Source organism: Somniosus microcephalus, chromosome 3 (genome assembly GCF_052327205.1).
Source record: "Somniosus microcephalus isolate GS21.2 chromosome 3, FLI_Smic_1.0, whole genome shotgun sequence".
In the NCBI taxonomy this organism is placed as follows: domain Eukaryota; kingdom Metazoa; phylum Chordata; class Chondrichthyes; order Squaliformes; family Somniosidae; genus Somniosus; species Somniosus microcephalus.
This window is the reverse complement of record NC_140989.1, coordinates 70,927,764-70,949,414: the sequence shown is the minus strand read 5'-3', so window position 1 is coordinate 70,949,414 and position 21,651 is coordinate 70,927,764. Positions and strand designations below refer to the sequence as shown.

At 45.3% G+C, this 21,651-nt stretch overlaps 1 protein-coding gene across 1 annotated transcript in view; it reads left to right on the top strand.

Moving 5' to 3' along the window:
- spata17 (spermatogenesis associated 17) overlaps positions 1 to 21,651 on the top strand; it is a 548,756-nt gene that overhangs the window by 277,405 nt on the left and 249,700 nt on the right. The gene's annotated exons all lie outside the window — the stretch shown is intronic.

Here is a 21,651-nt window from a genome sequence, read left to right as displayed (position 1 = left end):
CCACCCCCCCCCCCCAAGCTGAGTTAAAGCTTGCCTTCCCCCACCATTTTAGAACAAAAAAAACCTATTCCAGTCCCCATGAGCAGTAGAGAAGTATATTTTCCGCTGAGAAACAACTCGTGCCTCTTCCAGCCCCATCTAGAAACAATTCAGCACCACCCTCCACCTTCAGCCAAAAACCTACTCTTGTTAACATCTCCCATATGAGAAGAAAATGCTCTCTTTCCCCCAATCCCCTATCACCATAGAAATGTAATTAGGCTATGGCTGAGAGCAGCTTTCCCCCTCCTACTGAGAGTATAGAAGCTTAAGGGGTGATCTAATTGAGGTGTTTAAGATGATTAAATGATTTAATAGGATAGATTGAAGGGATAATTACTAGTCCTAGCCCTTTCTGGGCTACCCCAGATTAGGCGTATTCCCCAGACGTTCACCTTCAACTAATGTTAGAGATAGCCGAATTCTATAAGATGCTTAATTGGGTCTAAAGGTCCAGGCTATCTCTCCCTAAAGGAAAGGAACGACTGAAGATGTTACCATCCTCTGAATAGCACTTTTAATAAGTTTAACTAGACTGTAACCTTCTGGATATTATAAGGGTCCAGAAACCCCCCCCCCCCAGAATTCTGCAACTCCTTACAAAAGAGTGTGCAGAAATTGAGTTCACGAGTTTGATACAGAAATACTACTTGAGACAATTCTAAAAATATATAGATTTATTTAAGAGCCGTCATACAGTTAACAGCTGTTGAGTCAATCGCAACATTATCAGTTCAAATAGCTTACATTTCTTATTCTTTCTAATCCAGAATATCCACCAAAATCAAATTAAAAGTACCTTGTGATCCCCGAGACTCAAAGTTAAAAATTTACAGATGGCTCTGAAGTTGAGAGAATCGCTCGCCCTTTCCAGCGACTTCTAAATGTCTATCTGGAAAGTTCTATTTTTATACCTTTTTTTTTAGTGGTTTATCCTTTGAAGTTTTCTGCTGATGTAAGCTAATTATCTTTATTCATTCTCTCTGTTGAATTCTTACTATTCTTACTGTCATTTCAGCTGCCAACTCTCAGACTTCTGTCTGTTGTTTAGGTGTTCAAAACGTATCATAAAATGGCTATAACATGTATCTATTTGATGCCATTTTTATCAAAGGACTTTCATTCAATTTCTAAATTACCTCTGCTGTTTGAAAACAGACGTCGTGTCTACTAACTGTTCCAAGTTCAACACAAACACAATGTAATTGCTTGGTGTCATCTATTGAAGTCATATTTTCAAAGTGTTCTGTTGGTATCATATTTACAACATGTAAATTAAAGACACTTCAACTAGGGGGTTTGTTTTCATAGCCATCTTAGTTGGTTATATTATAATTGTGTTTCCTGTTTCATTTGATGTTACTTTTATAAAGGCACATGGGGCTAGATTTTCAGTTGCTTGCGCCAGCAGTTAGCGCCTTAAGAGAAGTGATTTTCGGGCGCTATGCGTGTAGCGCCCGGGCGCAGCGCAGTTTGCGCCCCGCCCCAAATTAAGTTGCCCGTCAGCGCCGGCGCAAAGTTTAGCGGCCGCCCGGATGCGCGCGCAGAAAATGACGTCACATCCTCGTGCAACGCCCTTTGGCCGCCCCGAATCCAAACTTCAGTCGGACCGCCCCATTGTGCGGCTGGCGTCCAGAGCGTTTGTAAAATGGAACGCAACACACCCTGGGGAGTGCAAATTAAAGGGCACTCCTCCTGCACTATAAAAGGCAGTCTGCATGTGTTGTGTGGAAGGATCGAGTGTGTTGTTGTGAACGGTGTAGTTATGTCATCATCATCTCCTCCTCCTCCTCCTCCTCCTCCTCCTCCTCCTCCTTTTGAAAAAAACACATGCACCCACATGCACCCTTCCCCTTTAAGAGCTCACTGGCACCAGAGTGTCTGCCGTGCGCTGCGCCCGAGCTCGGGCGCTGCGCTCTGCACCGCCGGCTTAGCGCCTAAAGATAGTAGTGGAACGCCTCTTTTAGCACTCCACCAACCTCTTAGGGCGAAGCCACTGAATTTCCGGCAACGGGGCGCTACTTTGGGGCGGGCGCTAACTTCGGGCGGCCGCTAAGGTTAGCGCCCCAAAACTGTCTATACTGAAAATCTAGCCCATGGTTTTTTAATATTCTATGTTCCTGTTCGAAGTGTAAGTTTTTAACACTTTACTTGGGTCATTCCATTGTGTTTCTCCCAAACTCCAGACCTTCTGGAAGCACCAAACTGCTATTTCAATAGGGCCATTGTTTTAGTATTTTTAACCAATTCCCATTTCAAAAGCTTGTGGTGTTTACAACTTTTGTGTTATCAAACCACCCATCTCAGAAGCCTGTTTGCACAGCTTGTGTTGTTGAGACTTTAGATTTTTAAACCCAGTATATCATGTATTAATAAAATCAGAATTCTCTTCATATGATGGTGTATTTTTTTGAAATATGGCTTATTCCTTCACAAGATAGGGATTAACTATTTTCTTTGATGGGAGAGTCCAGAACAAGGGGACATAGCCTTAAAATTAGAGCTAGGCCATTGAGGGTGAAGTCAGGAATCACTTCTTCACACAAAGGGTAGTAGTAGTCTGGAACTCTCTCCCCCCAAAAGTTGTGGATGCTGGGTCAATTGAAATATTCAGAACTGAGATTGATAGATTTTTGTTAGGCAAGTGTATTAAGGGATATGGAACCAAGGCAGGTAAATAGAATTAAGATACAGATCATCCAGGATCTAATTGAATGTTGGAACAGGCTTGAAGAGCTGAATTGCCTACTTCTGTTCCTAGAAAAACTGGCCCTGGCCCAGGACCACCCGGCTCTTCCCCATCCATAGTTACCTCTCCCCTCCTTCTCCCCTCCCTCTCCACCACTACTTCCCTATCCCCAAATCCCCTTCCCCCATTGTAAAGAATTGAGCACTGGCCCAGTGCCTTGCACTCCTTCATTGTCATCTGTTGCTTCCTCTCTTCCACAACATTCCCAATCCTTATTCCCCTCCTCTTTCCTTCCCTCTTCCCCATCCACTTCACCCTGATCCTCTGTTTCTCTCCCTCCCCTCCCTTGACTCCCTTCTCAACCTGAGTCCAGTTACTAACCTGTTTGACCTGAATACTGGGCTTGGTCTTGACTCTCCCTGTGCAATGATACAGGAGATCAGCCAGTTGTATGTTAAAAATCCTTCTTAGAAGTTTCCCCACACACAGGCCTGGCCCTGTCACTGAGATTTATGAATTGTGTTCTACTGAATTCCCCAGGCTCCTAAATGAAGAGGCTCAACCAACTAGGAGATTTGCAGAGCACATCAATGTCACTCTGCATGTGAACTTCCAGAATTCACCTGTGTCAATGTGTTGGCCACTCTGATAGACTGCAGAATCCAGAATGAGGCTGCCTCTTGCTCCCTAAGATATTACAGTACTTTACAGCTAGGGCAGTAAGTCATGGCACCCTCTGTGAATGGCCAGTCATGCTGTGAATCATACATTTAAAAAATCTGGTGCTTTAAAGACATATCTCAATTTTCCGATTGGACAAACAAGCCTTTCCCTTACATATGTACATATAAATAAATATATACTTTCTCACAAAAGCTATTGTCATAGTTTGTCACATCCCTCTTGCAATTAAACAGGCAAGTCCCTACTTATGTAGAGGTCCAGTTATTTTAATTTTTTAAAATTCTGTGCCTCTCCCCTCCGGCTGTGCTCTAGTCTTTGCCTCTCACCATGCAAGAGAACAAGCTAAGTATCACTGCTACACTCCAGAGTCCAGACCCCAGACTACTCATGGGCAACACCACAGAAATTAGCTAGTGTCTTTATGAAGTTTAATCCTGACCTCAGCCTTTTTTTTAATGTTCTGTTTGATTTATTGAATTAACTTGCACTTAATAAATACTGTGCTTGTTACAGAAGTTTCTTTTGAGTTTAACACAAAAGCAGCTAGTATTATTAAAAGTTAACATGACATAAAATATAAATAATTATCTCTATAATGAATTATTCAGGAAATTTATAACACACAAGCAAATAATGGTGAATTATTAATAAAATAATTTGTTTAGTAGCTACGATCAAAAAATAATCAACACTGTTAGCAATTATATACAAAATGTCTATCAGGAACTAGTTGAAGATTTAACAAAATCAAATTCTTGATTCTATAATTTCTCAGTGGGCAAACAAAATCCCTTGATGATGATCTACAGCTTTAGAAAATAAATTGATTTCTAAAGAGAAAATTAGATGGTACTTATTATACTGTCTAACTAGCAATCCAGTGTCATTTGTCTGTCGCATGATGAATGTCTTTCTTTTGTCTACCTTCCTCATTTAACAATGAGTGCTGCGGATTTGTGGCACAGAAGGGATGTTTAGTTTTTAATGAACGTGTACTGGCCGTCTCTCAAACCTCTATTCACACAAAATAACAATGGATTGAGTTTTGTGTGGCTGGTTTAAAAAGGAAAACCAACAGGCGATTTTTGAATGCATTTCAGATTAAGAGCACCTAGCACTTTTCTCTTCCCATCTACTCATAACAATAAAGAACCTGCTGATGTCGATTATGTAGCTTTCATCATTACCAAAGGGTGTCTGTCCATTATATATTTCTTTCAACAAAACACCAGCAGAGCCATTACAAGGAAGGTCAACAGATAGTCAGCTTTCTAATAGACGTTATAAATGGTTTCACACAGATTTCAGGAGAAATATTATGACTATTAACATTTGCTTCACTAGCTTGTCGTAATATCTTCTTGTAGTAACAAAGAACCTAATTGCAATGAAGCAAAATGGTTTTGTTTAGATTATGTGGCATTTACCTAAAGTTTAAAATCTGTTCACTTAATGTTGTTTTAAATTAACTGGTGCTCAAAATAAAAACGAGTCAAGTATCTTCAAAGCATATATACATATGAGTGAACATATATCCATGAACAGCCATTTGCTTTTACCTTAATTTATAATAAAACTGAAATTTGCATTTTCTGCAAATTTGCAATTGACTTGCAGTAAATGATATATGTATAAATATTTACTCTAATGCAAATCACACTAAAAGCTCACACTGCTTGATCTTGGAGTTGGTTTAGGTTGTGATTGTTTAGTAAAAAATTTGCTCAAAGCTGCTTGTTTTAGCTGAAAAGGATAACCCAGCATGTATTTTGAGCATTAATGCCTTCCAGAATAAAAATTCAAATAAACTTGTGCTAAACAATAAGGTTATGAATTTCCATGGGTTTCTTTCAATCTCTTGACATATGTTCGACGGAACCCCCATAGAAAAGGCATAAATGGCTGTTTTGTTCAGAAATGTTGCCAATTTCCAATGGAAATTCCAAGTGATCCAATTTAGGGTGGAATCTTCCCAAAAAAGGCAAAACGATAGTGTTCAGGATACTTCAGAATAATTGAAATTCACACTGTATTGAAGATGAGGATGATGATTTTAAAATGAATGCATTGGAGGACCAGGAGCAAATATAGATCTATGAGGAGGACAGTAATGGGCAAGTGGGACTTGGTGTGCGACAGAATAATAACAGCTGCATTTTGAACCAATTGGAGTTTATGGAGGGTGAAGGATGGGAGGCCAGCTAGAAGGGCAGTCGAGAAATCAAGTCCAGAGGAGAGAAAAGCATGGGTAAGGGTTTCAGTTGCAGAGGGGCTGAAGTAATGCGTGGAAGCAGAGGTAGAGATTAGCAGTCTTGGTAATGGATATAATGTGGGATTTGAAGCTCGGCTCCGGGTCAAACCAGATACAAAGGTCTGGTTCCGTCTGAGCGTATAGCTCAACAGAGAGACATGATGAAAGAGGATGGCACGGTCGACTATATCAAACAGTCTATAGAAGTTGAGAAGGGCAAGGAGGGATAATGCACCATGGTTGAAGTCACATTAGCAAAAATGCAATACATTAGTGAAAGACTTTATACATACAATTTGAGGTCACAGCAAAGAAAATGCCTGATTATGTAATTTCTACTCTAATAGAAAAATGTTGGGAAAAAAGGCAAGTTCAATTCTCTGGATGTGGAACATCCAATACACCTACCTGGGCTATGGTATTTTTAGAACATTAGTACAATTTTCATCATACAGGAAACTTTCTGATATCCGGCACTTACGGGACCGAGCTGGTGCCGTAACATCAAAAGTGCCGGACATACCAGCGTTAATGTTGAAACATACGAAACTGAGAAGCTCCGTGTGAATCAACAAATCCTGTTGCTTAGCAACAGCTTCAAAACAGTCGGCTGCAGCTGCAAGCGTCTGTAGCTGAAGCTGTTGCTATAGCTACAGACCTTGCAGTGCTTGATTGGGAAAAAAAAAGCAACGAGAACTAAAAAAACATATAGAAAATGGCTCCTGATTTTTGCCGTTAGATCGAGTATTCCGGACATATAACCTCCGGATAAACCAAAGTTTCCTGTACTAGTAGAAGAAAATGAGTACAGAAGTTTTTTTTAAAAGGCGATGGCATACTCATCCAAAATTCAACAGTGCCAAGATGTCTAAGTCTATAGACCAAATAAACAGGTCCACCCAATGTTGCATCATTCTACAATTCAATTCCGATGACTACATTTTACTGCTGATGCTAATAATGCTCGAGTAGCAATCGCTATTAGTTTAAGTCAGGTACTGTAATGCTACATTGCACCACATGTATTTTACTGTTCATTGGTCATTTAATTGAAAGTTACACGTGCTGGATTTCAAACCAGTGGAATTGAAATCTGCACAATGTTAGAAATACAAAGCACAAGTGGTATTCTCTGAAATATTCTGAAATAATATATGAATTATATTGTAATAATCATTTAATAATATTTTATTTGTACTAATTATTTGATCATTTATTGGAAATTGATTTTGAACACAATATACATTTTGTATATTTTTTAAGGTCTTTGGGGATCTTTATTTTTATTGAACTTCCAGATAAAAGCTTGGATAGCCTATGCAGTGTTATATAAAGCACTTTTAAAGAAGTTTTCATTTTCAAGATTCATATATGTTTCATTGAAAAACTTACATGAAGGGCCAAGGCCCATAATGCAGGACATCATCAAGGTTGAAAAGAGTAGAAGAAAGAGAGGATAAATCAGGGAGTAATGATTGGGTGATGTGTAGCTTGGGATTTAAAAACCTGTAGATTAGGGAGGAATGGAAGACTGAAGAGATAAGGAGTGCCATAGTTTGAGATTCTGGAAAGAATATGTTAGAACAGACAGGTAAAATATTTGTTTTTTTTTATATTTCTGAAAATGCTAATACATATATAGTTAGCTTCTGGTAGTAAATTTGTGGTATAAGTTGCTGTCATATTAACAATCATGGGGATGGAAATTAATCATGGCCTGTTTTTGGGCAAATAACCAAAGGCACGTGGCCAAGGCCAGAGGCTCACCCACCTGCTCCACTCAGTGCCAGCAAATTCAGCAGAGGGGTCCTAAATCAAGCATTAGGCTCTCATGTAAGGGATGTAACACCTGTATTAGACAGCCCAGGGATGACTGAAAAATTGCCCAACCCAATATGGGGTTGGATTTTTTTCAGGCATCCTTGGTGTGCGCGGGGCAATGTCCCAGAAATTAGTACTTTTTCTGGCTGTTTTCTGGCCAGAAAGTGGGCACAACGATTACCAATTTCTCCCCCCATGGTTCCACAGGCACATTTTTCTTTACTGCAGCCTACAAGTGCCTAAATGACCAATATATGCAGCAAGATCATCTAGTAAGATTTTTGTGACATCCCACAGGTTGCCACTGCCCACCCAAACATTTCTTATGCATGGAATTCTCACTCCCACCTCTGTCTTATTTGCCAATATCCCCTCCCAAACCCCCTCTGAGGAAATCCCCCTGAGTTTCAAATATACTTAGTGACAATCGGACATAGCCAGGTTTTTAGAAAAGGTTGGTCCCGATCTAACCACATTCTTTTGAGGTGTTGCACAATATATTCAAAAATGGAAAACTTTCTAAGCACATGTAGGACTGCAGCTAGCCACCTGACAAGCAGCTCTGTTGGAAGTACAATGTTTTAGGTCCAGGCCCTTCTTATGGATCAAAGAAAAAGAAAGATAGACTTGCATTTATATAGTACCTATCAAAACCCCAGGACATCCCAAAGTGCTTTACAGAAGTACTTTTTCAAGTGTAGTCACTGTTCCTACATTACAACAGTGACTGCACTTCAAAAAGTACCTCATTGGCAGTAAAGCGGTTTGGGTCGTCTTGCTGGGCAACTCTGACAAGGCAGTATTTATTGTGCATCCCTAGTTAACCTGAGGGCATTAAGAGTCAACCAATATGGGACTGGAGCCATATGTAGGTGAGACCAGGTAATGGTGGTAAGTCCCTTCCCTGAAGGATATTAGTGAACCAGTTGAGTTTTTACAAATTAAAAAACAGCTTTCATTATCATTTTTCTGATGCTAGTACACAAATTATCAGATTTTTTGAATTCAGTTTCATAACTTCTCATGCTGGGATAATGAACTCACAACCTCTGTGTTGCTAGTTGCTAGTACCATAACCACTGGACCGCCATAGCCTATCTGTTGGTTATTTTAGGTGGATAGGTTCAGATAAGAAGTATCAAATTTTTACTGCTGTATGTATTATAAGGCGGAAGTTTTGGTAGTAAGCAGACAGCAATTTTTCACATTAAAAGCAAAAGTGCTGGGAAGCTGATTAGCCATTGAATAATCAGATAATCATCGCACCCCAGTCTGAAGACTCTTTTGCAGCCATCACACTGTCTACCATGTCACTGTTCTAGTACTTTATGTAATGTGGTCAGACAGACTGACAATCGCTACGCAGGCTCACATCTACTGTAATTAGTCTTTTAGTTAATGTACACTAGATTAAAGCCGCTCATCATTGCTTTTCAGAAGTCTATGGGCCTGCGTTTTGATGTTTGTGTTCTAAGAGAATTGTCAGCACCAGTTCTAACAAATTGAAACACCAGGCTAATTATGGTACCTAATGAAGTGTGTGGAGTGGTTACAGCTCACTGCAAAACTGTTCCTTCAGCTTGGATTAGACTTTCATCAATCACTTTTTTTAACTGATCCAGAATTGCTTCTGCTGCACTTGGCATTTTAATGCTGTTTCTGTAATTGCTTTCAGAGCTTAGGCTATTTTGAAATATTATGTGTGCAGAACTGTATTTGGAGATTCTAATTTAAAATATCATTTCATTATTACTACTATCGGCTGATCAAGTGGCGAATGATTCATGAAAAAAGTATCAAAATTAAATAAAAACTGTTTGATATATTGCCTTTTTACATACTAAATATATTTATTTTTCTTATTTAACCATTTTAGCTGCAACACTTAACAATTATCCTAATGTTAGAATTTAAACCCGTTTCACTTACTATATCTGTCAGATACAGTAAGAATTGTGCATTTCAGAGTTACAACAGTGGATTTGAAAAGAAACTATTTTAATACAATATGATACTGTACAATGTTCACATAGTATATATGAAAGGAAGATATCAATATGGTGTTCCTAGGAGACTTGTGAATATCATGACACCAGTTTTGTCATCAGATGCATAAAGGAATTGCGAGCCACTCAACATGTGTTTATTCTTTATCTGTGATTAAGTTTCTAAAAGATGAGTTTCCCAACCCAATTTACTATATTTCATTTCTGTGCAATTCTCTTGATGGCTGTTGATTTTGAAATTAGTATGAAAATATGATGTGTAAAATTCAACAAGTTTTGACATCACATTAGCCATTGAGCAGTACAGAACAGGGAAGTTGATTGCTGTGGCCTTGGTCTCATAGCAATTTGAAACTGTTAGTTAGGTTGTGACATTATGTGACATAGCAACAGGGAGGTGACATATTATTTAAGAACACTGAAGTGACAGTTCACAACAATCACATTTATTATATGAACATGTTATTAGTATCTAATGAAAATATTGGAAGATGTTTGGATATATAAAGTACATTAAATACTGTTTCTTAAAAGGCATCGCGAAATGTAGAATCATTGGCTGGAATTTTAATTTGGAGGCGGGTAGGGGGCAGGGTGGGGGGGGGGGAGCTGTAAAACGGTCGGGAAACCCAGGAGAACGGATTTCCTGCAGGCCCTGCCCAATTTAATGGCAGGGCCTGATTAGCATATCAAAACACTGATTCCGCCCACAGCCAGCCAGATGGAGAGGCTGGCTGGCTGTTGGGCGGTTAGGCCTGCGACACCAAGCCGCAGAGAGGAGGGAGGGAGGAAATCGGAGGCTGGAGGGTGTTTGAGGGGGAGGGAGGAAGGGCATCCGGGGCCAGAGGGTGATCAGGGGCTGGAGGGGGGCAGGCCAGAAGGTGATCGGGGGCTGGAGGGTGGCAGGTCGGAAGGGGATCAGGGACCGGAGGGTGGATCGGTGGCGAGAGATCGGAGGCCAGTGGGGAGATCGGAGATCAGAGGCCCCGTGTGGAGGGGGTTCAGAGACCTCGGGGCAGATTGGTGGGCTAGGGGGCAGATTGGAGGCCTCAGTGGGGGGAGGGGGGGTCAGAGATCTCGGGGGGCAGATTGGGGCCTCGGGGGCAGACTGGAGGCCTCGGAGGGGGGGTAGTTGGAAGCCTGGGGGGGAGGTGGTCGGAGGCCTGGGGAGCACATCAGAGGCATTGGGGGGAAATTGGAGGGTCGGGGGGTGTCCGACCATGGGGGGCTTGGTGAGGCAGGGATGCTGGATCTAGCAGATAAGTGGAAAGGCACTAACCTCCTGGATTCAGCAGTCTTCGCCTTCCTTTAGCTGTCGAGTTCCCCGAGGCCCGGGAAACCCGACCAGCCAGAGTTAAATTTAAAATGGTGGATCACCATCACAGAAATCCCACAGTGCAGATAGAGGCCATTTTGGCCCATCGAGCCTGCACCGACACATATCCCACCCGATCCCCGTAACCCCTACACCAACACATATCCCACCCTATCCCCGTAACCCCACGTATTTAATCCCCCTAACACTAAGGGTCAATTTATCATAGCCAATCAACCTAACCCGCACATCTTTGGACTGTGGGAGGAAACCGGAGCACCCGGAGACACGGGGAGAATGTGCAAACTCCACACAGACAGTCACCCGAGGCTGGATTCGAACCCGGGTCCCTGGTGCTGTGAGGCAACAGTGCTAACCACTATGCCACCGTGCTGCTCTTGAGGCACAGAGCCTCGGTATAATATTTAAAGTGCTAACCCACCTCCTGGGAGAGGGTTGGCTGCCCGGCCCCCTGTCCTGCCTTCGCTAAAATCGGAAGTGGGCGGGTTGGAGGTGGGTTGGGGTCGAATTCTGATTTTTAACTCTATAACCTTCCACCCACCCCCAACTCTCACATTTTTGGGGGTTAAAATTCCCACCATAGAGTAATAGAACAGTACAGCAGAGAAGGAGGCCATTTGGCCCATCGAGTCTGTGCCGGCTCTTTCGAAGAGCAATCCAGTTAGTCCCACTCCCCCATTCTTTCCCCATATCCCTTCAATTTTTTCTCCTTCAAGTATTTATCCAATTCCCTTTTGAAGACTACTATTGAATCTGTATCCACCACCCTAGCAGGCAGTGCATTCCAAATCCTAACTGCTTGTTGCATAAAAAAGCTTTTGCCAATCACCTTGAATCTGTGCCCTCTGGTTATCAATCCTTCAGCCATTGAAAGTTTCTCTTCATTTACTCTATCTAAACATCTTCATGATTTTAAACAACTCTGTCAAATCTCCTGTACTTACTTTTCTTATGTATAACCTTCAGTCGTCGCAAAACATGTTTGGTAAAATATTTACTACATTTTTGATACCTATAACAGTAACATCTTCATAGAAAGGCTGACTTCCTTAGGTTGAAGGACAGATTTGTAAGTTTACTAACTCTATCTCTCTCACTTGGCAGAAGCTAACAATTACAGCTGTGAAGAATAGTCTAGTTTACAACCATTGATTACGACTGCTGCTGTGTTATTCTTCATAGCTGCCAATAATAGTCCCACACAAGTGCTGCATTCTAAATCATGATGTCATTGTAAATGTTTATGAAAGAGATAAAATGTTACAATTAGGATTATTTGCTCTGCCAATTTTCTCTCTCCCGTTTTCACTTGAAGACATTGGGGGAAAAATTCGGTTGCTTTGTGCCTCCCGTTAGTGCCCTAAGAGAGCGCTAATGGGGGCGTAAAGCAACTAGCACCCGGGCGCTGCGATGTTTGTGCCGCTTGCGAAATTGACCACAGTTTTTGCGGCGGCGCTAAACTCTACCGCCACGATCTCCTGCGCCCGCAGATCGTGACGTCAGTTGAGCGTGCAACACCCCGGTGGCGTCCTGGACCGGATATTGAGTGGTGCCCCCATTTTTTCCGCCTGCTGCAAGCAACGACAGGGAGAGTGGAACGTTTCGCAGTCGGCAAGGGGCTGGGGGAGCGCTATTTAAAGGCGCCCTCTTCCAGCCTTTTTTTGTGGGAGACATTTTTGCACCACTCATTCTGACAGCCAGGGAGAGATTCTGAGAGAGAGAGAGCCTTCTGCAGAGAGTCAATGCTGTGTGAAGTAATTTTGGTTACTGAGCATCACTTTGCAGGTTCTTTTGGATTTGACCTTCATTGCTTCGATTGTCAAGAGACTTGGGGGACTGCACTGATTCGGGGCGTCGTCCTGCGCCTGCAGATTCGGAGACATCAGAGACGCAGAGAGAGAGTGGCAATCATGGCCAGAGGGAGGAGGGCCAACAGGCCTCTGCACAGGAGACCTTACCCTCCCAGGGCATTCCGGGAACAATTCTCCTACATTCATTTGTCTGAGGAGCAGTGTTTGTGCAGGCTGTGCTTTAGCAAGGAGGTGGTCACTGAGCTCTGCCACCTGCTGCAACCAGATCTGCAGCCTCAAATAAGGACCAGGACGTCTCTGTCGGTGGCAGTGAAGGTCACAGTGGCTCTGAATTTTTATGCCATCAGCTCCTTTCAAGCAGCTACTAGGGACATCACCAATATCTCCCAGTTCACGGCCCATTGCTGTATCCGGGAGGTGACAAATGCCCTCTATAAAAGGAGACGCCAGTACATCTCTTTCCCGATGACCCAGGCCAAACAGCATGAACGCGCATTGGGCTTTGCGAGGATAGCGGGCTTCCCCATGGTGCAGGGTGCCATTGATTGCACGCATGTGGCATTGCGGGCACCACATGAGAATGCAGAGGTTTTCCGAAACTGCAAGGGGTTCCACTCCTTAAATGTGCAGTTGGCCTGTGACCACAGACAGCTGATACTCGCCGTCAATGTCCACTATCCTGGCAGCAGCCACGATGCTTTCATCCTGCGCCAGACTGGTGTGCCAGAACTTTTCCAGGCACCGCATCAGCCAAGTGGTTAGCTCCTCAGGGACAAGGTTTAGCCACTCTGCACCTGGCTGATGACACCGCTCCATAATCCCAACGCCCCTGCCGAGCTGCGGTACAATGAGAGCCATATTGCCACCAGGAACATAATTGAGCAGACGATCAGCATGCTCAAGCAATGGTTCCGCTGTCTGGAACACTCAGGAGGAGCCCTGCAGTACTCGCCTGAGCGAGTCTCTCTCTTCATAGTTGTTTGCTGCATTCTTCATAACCTTGCAATCCTGAGGACCCAGCCAATGCCACCAGGGATTGGTGCAACACCGGAGGAGGATGATCAGCAGCAGCACCAAGGCGGGAGGGAGGCCCATAATGTTGAAACTACAAGAGCCGTCCGTCAACGGCTCATAACAAGCCGCTTCTAGGCCCCTACTCAGAAGATGGCTTCTGGCATGGAGAACAACATAATGGAAAGCAACCCACAACCCCTCTAGCCAGCCAAGGCAGCAATGATTCCAAAGGCCAAACATGTACATTTTGTAAACAACAGCTTTTTTATTTTACAAACTCTGTGTGTGTTATTTATTCAAAGTAATAGAAGAAAACACAACAACTCATAAATTAACATAACTGGTTCTCACAACCAGGAGATAATGGCCAAAACACTAAACAAAAGTTATCAGATGAACCTTGCCCTTTAATTAAGACATTCCCAACATTTTTTGAGACCTCCTACTTTTTGCCCTTCGAGGGTGATCGCCATGCCTTGCGCACTTCCCCCCCTTCCCACCCTACTGCTCCTCTGTAATGGGGCCCCATTGGCTGCAGCAAGGCTGGTGGAAGGCTGCTGAATGTCAGATCCTGAGACTACAGATGCCCTTGAAGGACGCCCTCTACCAGCTCTGGGCCTGGAGACCCTGGCTGCAGACTGCACCAACTCTGCATGGGCGGCAACAGTCTGGGCTACAGGCAGTAGCAAGTGCAATGAGGAAGTGACAGTGGTGGGAGCAGGAATGCTGTCATCTTGAGAGAGGACAGCACCTCCCTGCTCGACTGACACACTGGCACTTCCACGGGACAGCACCTCAGCATCCGGAGCAATCTGCTGGAGCACAGATTGCTGGCCTGCTGCGGCGCCGTGAGAGCTCCAGGGCAATGTGGCCGAACCAACGACGATGGCAGCAGTCAGTGCATGCGTTGCCTCAACCTGAGACTACATGAGAGAAATCTGAGATTGGATCACGGCAGCCAGTGACTGAATTGCAGCACTAAGCATTTGCGTGGCGTCCGCCTGTGCTGCAGCGGAGTGCTCCACACTCCTTGCCAGTGCATCAATGCAATCGGGCACCCTTCCCACTGCACCCATGAGCTGAGTGTGCATGTTCACCGCCTGGGTGTTCATAGAAGATAGGAACATGAGTAGGCCATTCAGCCCCTCGAGCCTGTTCCGCCATTTAATGAGATCATGGCTGATCATCCAAATTCAGTACCCTGTCCCTGCTTTCTAGGTACAGTATTGCTCTTCGGTGCTCCACTGCGCCAGCAAGAGCCACCAAGGCCCGGTTACTGAAGCACTGAGCTCGCTCCCTGACCCTCTCCATAGTCCTTTGCCGCAGATTTGATGCACAGGTCTGTCCAGGCCGAGGTTCAAGGCTGCAATGAGCAGGGTGTGGCTGGAGAGCAAGATCGACCCTCCCCTTTAAGAATTGGCCAGCGCCAGTGTGTCTGTGTTCCATTGCTAACTGAAATAACCGGAGCTTCGCCCGCGCTCTGAGGTAGCGCCTCGCTCCTCGGCCTTTGCACCTTAAGACAGGTGTGTAGCGCCTGATTCAGCGCTCCAATCACCTCCAGGGGCGATAGAAGCCAAGGTTGCAGTCGGAGGCGATAATTTGCGCCAGGCGCTAAACTTTGCGCCTGGCCAATAATTGGCGCCCCAAACGGGGCGATATCGAATTTCTCCCCCAAAGCGTCCTTGCTCAGGTGCTGACCATGCTCTAGTACTTTGCACAAGTGGCTATTATTAATATGCAAGCATGGATAATGAATGTCAATAGGCTATTTTACCATGAGGTGGTCATAGAATCATAGAAATTTACAGCACGGAAGGGGGCCATTTGGCCCATCGTGTCCGCGCCGGTCGACAAAGAGCTATCCAACCTAATCCCACCTGCTAGTTCTTGGTCCGTAGCCTTGTAGGCCACGGCACATCAAGCGCGCATCCAAGTTCTTTTTGAATGCGGTGAGAGTTTCTGCCTCTACCACCTTTTCAGGCAGTGAGTTCCAGACCCCACCACCCTCTGGGTGAAAAGATTTCCCCTCAAATCCCCTCTAAACCTCCGATCATTTACTTTAAATCTGTGCCCCCTGGTTGTTTTAAAGTACCACAGTTGAAACAATCCTGTCCTTACTCAGCATTTACCCACATGTACTTGCAGTAGTGATTGCTAGACCGTGACCAGGAGTGGGAACCCTGGCTGATATTCCCATCACTCCAACTGAGAAATTGTAGCACCTTTACTTCTACACCAGCTGAGATCGGCTAACTCAGCACGGATTGAACCTGGGATCTTTCTCGTCCACATGGCTCAGCTGCTTACTGAATAAATTAAATGAGCCATTAGGGGAGCCCAACTAATGAATGAACTTTCTGAGTTTAAAGTACATTACTTTTTAGCTTTGTGCTACAGTTGAATACAAACTCTTTGCATTCTTTAAAAAGAAAGCTGTTCTCCTGTACTGTAATTGTAATGTTATAAGGAGGATATGAGTTCTTTGGCCTGGAATTTCCTGGATCGCACTTACACAGACATTATGTTGAAATTTACGCTAGTTTCTGTGTCGATCTTTCCAACAGGAACTCAAATTTCCTGAGAATCACATTAGAATACACCAGAACATACAAAACTGGCGTAAAACAAGCAGAAAAAACAACAGAAGATTCTGGAAACACTCAGCAGGTCAGGCAGCATCTGTGGAGAGAGAAACAGGGTTAACATTTCAGGCCTGTGACCCTTTGTCAGTTCGGACAAAGACCTGAAATGTTAACTCTGTTTCTCTCTCCACGGATGCTGCTTGACCTGCTGAGTGTTTCCAGCATTTTCTGTTGTGATTTCAGATTTCCAGCATCCGCAGTATTTAGCTATTGTAAAACAAGCGGAACTCAGTGTGAACAATTGGGGCGCCAGGAAAGCACTGAACATACGCCATAGAATCATGGGCTGGAATTTTCTGAGGTAAGAGCGGGTGTGTTGGAGGTGTGGGGGGAAGTGAAAGTTGCAAAAATGTGAACCCCGACCCCAACCCCAACTGGCCTCCGACCCACCCACTTGCACCTGTCACTCAGGCGGGACGAGGTGGCGGGCTGCCAACCCGCTGCCAGGAGGCAGGTTGTCAATTTAAATATGATAATGAGGCCTGAAGCCTCTGCTTTAACCTGCTTTGCCGGTTTAACTGCAGGCAGCCGGGGATCCCGGGGCTGCAACGAGGTGGCCTCAGCCTCGGGGGGCAATCCTTGTGGGCCGGGAGGAGCACGAGTGCTTCCTCCCAGCCTCCCAAGCTCCCCCACCAGCAGCCCACACCCCCCAGGGTCGAGGTTTGGACCCCCGCCCCGGGCCTGGAACACCCCCACCCACCCCCCACTGGATCACAATTCGGCCCCGGGGTCAGGGATCGGACCCCCCCGGGATCACAACTCCCCCAGGGGCAGGGATCGGACCCCACCAGGCCTGGAACACCTGCCTCGTACTCTGGGGGATAGGACCCCACCCCTCACTTGCCTGTTGCTGCGCCTCCTTCTCCAAGTTCCCCACACAACTGGAGGCCAGCCTTCCGGGCGGGAAACCCACCCCTGACGTCGCATGCACGCTGTGGAGTTAACTCCACAGCGTGCCTGGAAACCCGACCTTCCGAGTTTCCTGTCGTCTCCTGGGTCCCCTGCACCATGCAGGTGGGACCCGGGAAAATTCAGCCCATGGAATCATACAGCACGGAAGGATACCATTCGGCCCATCGTGCCTGTGCCGACTCTCTGAAAGAACTACCAATTAGTCCCACCTCCCTGCTCTTTCCCCATAGCCCTGCAAATTATTCCTTTTTAAATATTCCCTTTTTATAGTTACTATTGAATCTGCTTCCACCACCCTTTCAGGCAATGCATTCCAGATCATAACAACTCGCTGAGTAAAAGCATGTCTCCTTATCTACCCCCCTGGCTTTTTAGGTAATTATCTTAAATCGACCCTCCTGCCACTGGAAACAGTTTCTCCCTATCTATGCTATCAAAACCCCATATAATTTTGAACACCTCTATTAAAACTCCTCTTAACCTTCTTTGCTCTAAGGAGAATAACCCCATCTTCTCTAGTCTCCCCACATAACTGAATTCCCTCATCTCTGGTACCATTCTTGTAAATCTCCTACGCATCCTCTCCAAGGCCTTGACATCCTTGACCCTTTAAAATTTTACCTTTTAGTTTATACTGCCTTTCCTATTTTTCCTTCCAAAATGCATCACTTCACACTTCTGTGCATTAAATTTCATCTGCTATGTCTCTGCCCATTTCACCAGTCTGTCTATGTCCTCCTGAAATCTGCTAGTCATAGAGTCATAGAGTAATACAGCACGGATAGAGGCCCTTCGGCCCATCGTGTCCGCGCCGGCCATCAAGCCCTGTCTAATCTAATCCCATATTCCAGCATTTTGCCCGTAGCCTTGTATGCTATGGCATTTCAAGTGCACATCCAAATGCTTCTTAAATGTTGTGAGGGTTTCTGCCTCCACAACCCTTTCAGGCAGAGAGTTCCAGACTCCAACCACCCTCTGGGTGAAAAAGTTCTTTCTCAAATCCCCTCTAAACCTCCCGCCCTTTACCTTGAATCTATGCCCCCTAGTTATTGACCCCTCTACTAAGGGAAAAAGCTCCTCAGCATCCATCCTATCTATGCCCCTCATAATTTTGTACACCTCAATCATGTCCCCCCTCAGCCTCCTCAGCTCCAAGGAAAACAAACCCAACCTGCCCAGTCTCTCTTCATAGCTGAAGCGCTCCAGCCCTGGTAACATCCTGGTGAACCTCCTCTGCACCCTCTCTAACGCGATCACATCCTTCCTGTAGTGTGGCGACCAGAACTGCACACAATATTCCAGCTGTGGCCTAACCAGTGTTTTATACAGCTCCATCATAACCTCCTTGCTCTTATATTCAATGCCTCGGCTAATGAAGGCAAGTATCCCATATGCCTTTTTTACCACCTTATCCACCTGTTCCGCCGCCTTCAGGGATCTGTGTACTTGCACACCCAGATCCCTCTGACCCTCCGTCTTGCCTAGGGTCTTTCCATTCATTGTGTATTCCTTTGCCTTGTTAGTCCCCCCAAAGTGCATCACCTCGCACTTTTCCGGGTTAAATTCCATTTGCCACTGTTCCGCCCATCTGACCAACCCATCTATATCGTCCTGCAGACTGAGGCTACCCTCCTCGCTATTTACCACCCTACCAATTTTTGTATCATCCGCGAACTTACTGATCATACCCTTTACATTCATATCCAAGTCATTAATGTAGACCACAAACAGCAAGGGACCCAGCACCGATCCCTGTGGTACCCCACTGGCCACAGGCTTCCAGTCACAAAAACAACCTTCGACCATCACCCTCTGCCTTCTGCCACTAAGCCAGTTTTGTATCCAATGTGCCAAGGCACCCTGGATTCCATGGGCTCTTACCTTCTTGACCAGTCTCCTGTGCGGGACTTTATCGAAGGCCTTACTGAAATCCATGTATACCACATCCACTGCGTTACCCTCATCCACACACCTAGTCACCCCCTCAAAAAATTCAATCAAATTAGTCAGACATGATCTTCCCTTGACAAAGCCATGTTGACTATCCCTGATTAATCCTTGCCTCTCCAAGTGGAGACAAATTTTGTCCCTCAGGATTTTCTCCAATAATTTTCCTACCACTGATGTTAGGCTCACTGGCCTGTAGTTCCCCGGTTTTTCCCTACTACCCTTCTTGAATAATGGTACTACATTAGCGGTTCTCCAGTCCTCTGGCACATCCCCTGTGGCCAGAGAGGTCCTGAATATATGTGTTAGAGCCCCCGCAATCTCCTCCTTTGCCTCACACAGCAGCCTGGGATACATTTCATCCGGGCCTGGGGATTTATCCATTTTTAGGCCAGCTAAAACCGCCAATACCTCCTCCCTCTCGATGTTAATATGTTCGAGCATATCACAGTCCCCCCGCCCTATTTCTATGTCTACATCGTCCTTCTCCATAGTGAAAACAGATGCAAAAAATTCATTTAGAACCCCTCCTACATCTTCCGGCTCCACACACAGATTGCCACTTTTGTCCCTAATGGGCCCTATTTTTTCCCTAGTTATCCTCTTACCCTTAATATACTTATAAAACATCTTTGGATTTTCCTTTATTTTGCTTGCCAGTGTTATTTCATGGCCCCTCCTTGATCTCCTAATTTCTTTTTTAAGTATCCCCCTGCACTTTTTGTACTCCTCTAGGGCTTCCTCCGTCTTTAGCCTTTTGTATCTACCAAAAGCCCTCCTTTTTTTCCTAATCCATTCTCGTATATCCCCTGACATCCAAGGTTCCCTGTGGTTTTTGGAACCACCCTTGACCTTTACGGGAACATGTTGCCATTGTATGATCTCAATCTCCCTTCTGAAAGCCTCCCATTGCTCCGATGCGGATTTTCCTACAAGTAGCTGATCCCAGTCCATTTTGGCCAGATCCTGCCTTATCCTATTAAAATCGGCCTTCCCCCAATTTAGAACCTTTATTTCCAGCCCATCCCTGTCCTTTTCCATGGCCACCTTAAATCTTACCATATTATGGTCACTATCACCAAAGTGCTCACCTACTAGCACTTTTTCCACTTGGCCGGCCACATTCCCTAGAATTAGGTCCAGTACCGCCCCCTCTCTTGTAGGACTTTCTACATGCTGGCTCAAAAAGCTCTCCTGGATGCACTTTAAGAATTCGACACCCTCTGAGCCTTTCACACTCTGACTATCCCAGTTAATATTGGGGAAGTTGAAATCCCCCATTATTATTACCCTATTATTTGCACATTTCTCTGAGATTTGCCTACATATTTGTTCCTCTATCTCCCCCTGACTGTTTGGAGGCCTATAGTACACTCCCAGCAAAGTGCTTGCCCCCTTTTTGTTTTTAAGCTCCACCCATATGGCCTCATTAGAGGACCCTGCTAATATATCATCCCTCCTTACTGCAGTAATTGACTCCTTAATTAATATTGCGACACCCCCTCCTCTTATACCTCCCCCTCTGTCTCGCCTGAAGATTCTGTACCCCGGAATATTGAGCTGCCAGTCTTGCCCTTCCCTCAACCATGTCTCCGTGATAGCAACAATATCATACTCCCATGTGTTTATCAACACCTTCAGTTCATCCACCTTATTCGCAAGACTCCTTGCATTAAAATAGATGCCATCCAGCCTTGCCCTTATATATTTGCCCTGTCTACCAAGCTGACTTGTTTTTTTCTCTATAATTGGCAGCACATCCCCCCCTATTTCAGCTCCCCTCTGTATCCCATCCCCCTGCCAAGTTAGTTTAAACCCCCCCCAACAGTGCTAGCAAACCTCCCCGCAAGGATATTTGTCCCGCTCTGGTTCCTCACTGTTTACTACATTTCCAAGCTTTGTGTCATCCAGCTTTTCTCTTTTAATGTAACAGATTTTGATGCCATTAAAAAAGGTATAGAAGGTACACAACAGGTCTCAGTAAGGAGAAATTTTAAAAATGCTTAACAAGTCTCTATAACACACCAGAAATAGTGGGGGAGAAATTGAGTACAGCCCCGTTTGGGTCGCCAGGGCGCTAAAAGTAGCGCCCCGGAAACATTCGCACCCACGCACCGGAAATTGAGTTGTTGCGCCCCAAAGGGAAGCGCGGCGCTACTGGAGGTGCCCCGCATCCCTCTTGGGGCGCTGCGCGTGAATATCGTGGCGCTATGTGCTGCGGCACGTCGCGCTGCAGTATTGCAGGCCTTCCTCCCCTTCTTAAAGGGGAGGGGCCTTGTGCAGCACGATCTGGGGCCCAGATGGGCCCCCGAGGATCGGGAGTGCAGGCAAAAGAGCCCGGCACCGAGGAGAAGTGCCGGGCTCTTGGAGCACAGCCGGCACTCCACGGGGGGGGTTCAGGAGGCCGGGGACGGGAACGCAGGCAGGTGCTGGCAGACGGCCAACAACAAAAATGGCCACCCCGCACCTCACCTTTAATTTGCGCCTCCCCGGCCGCAG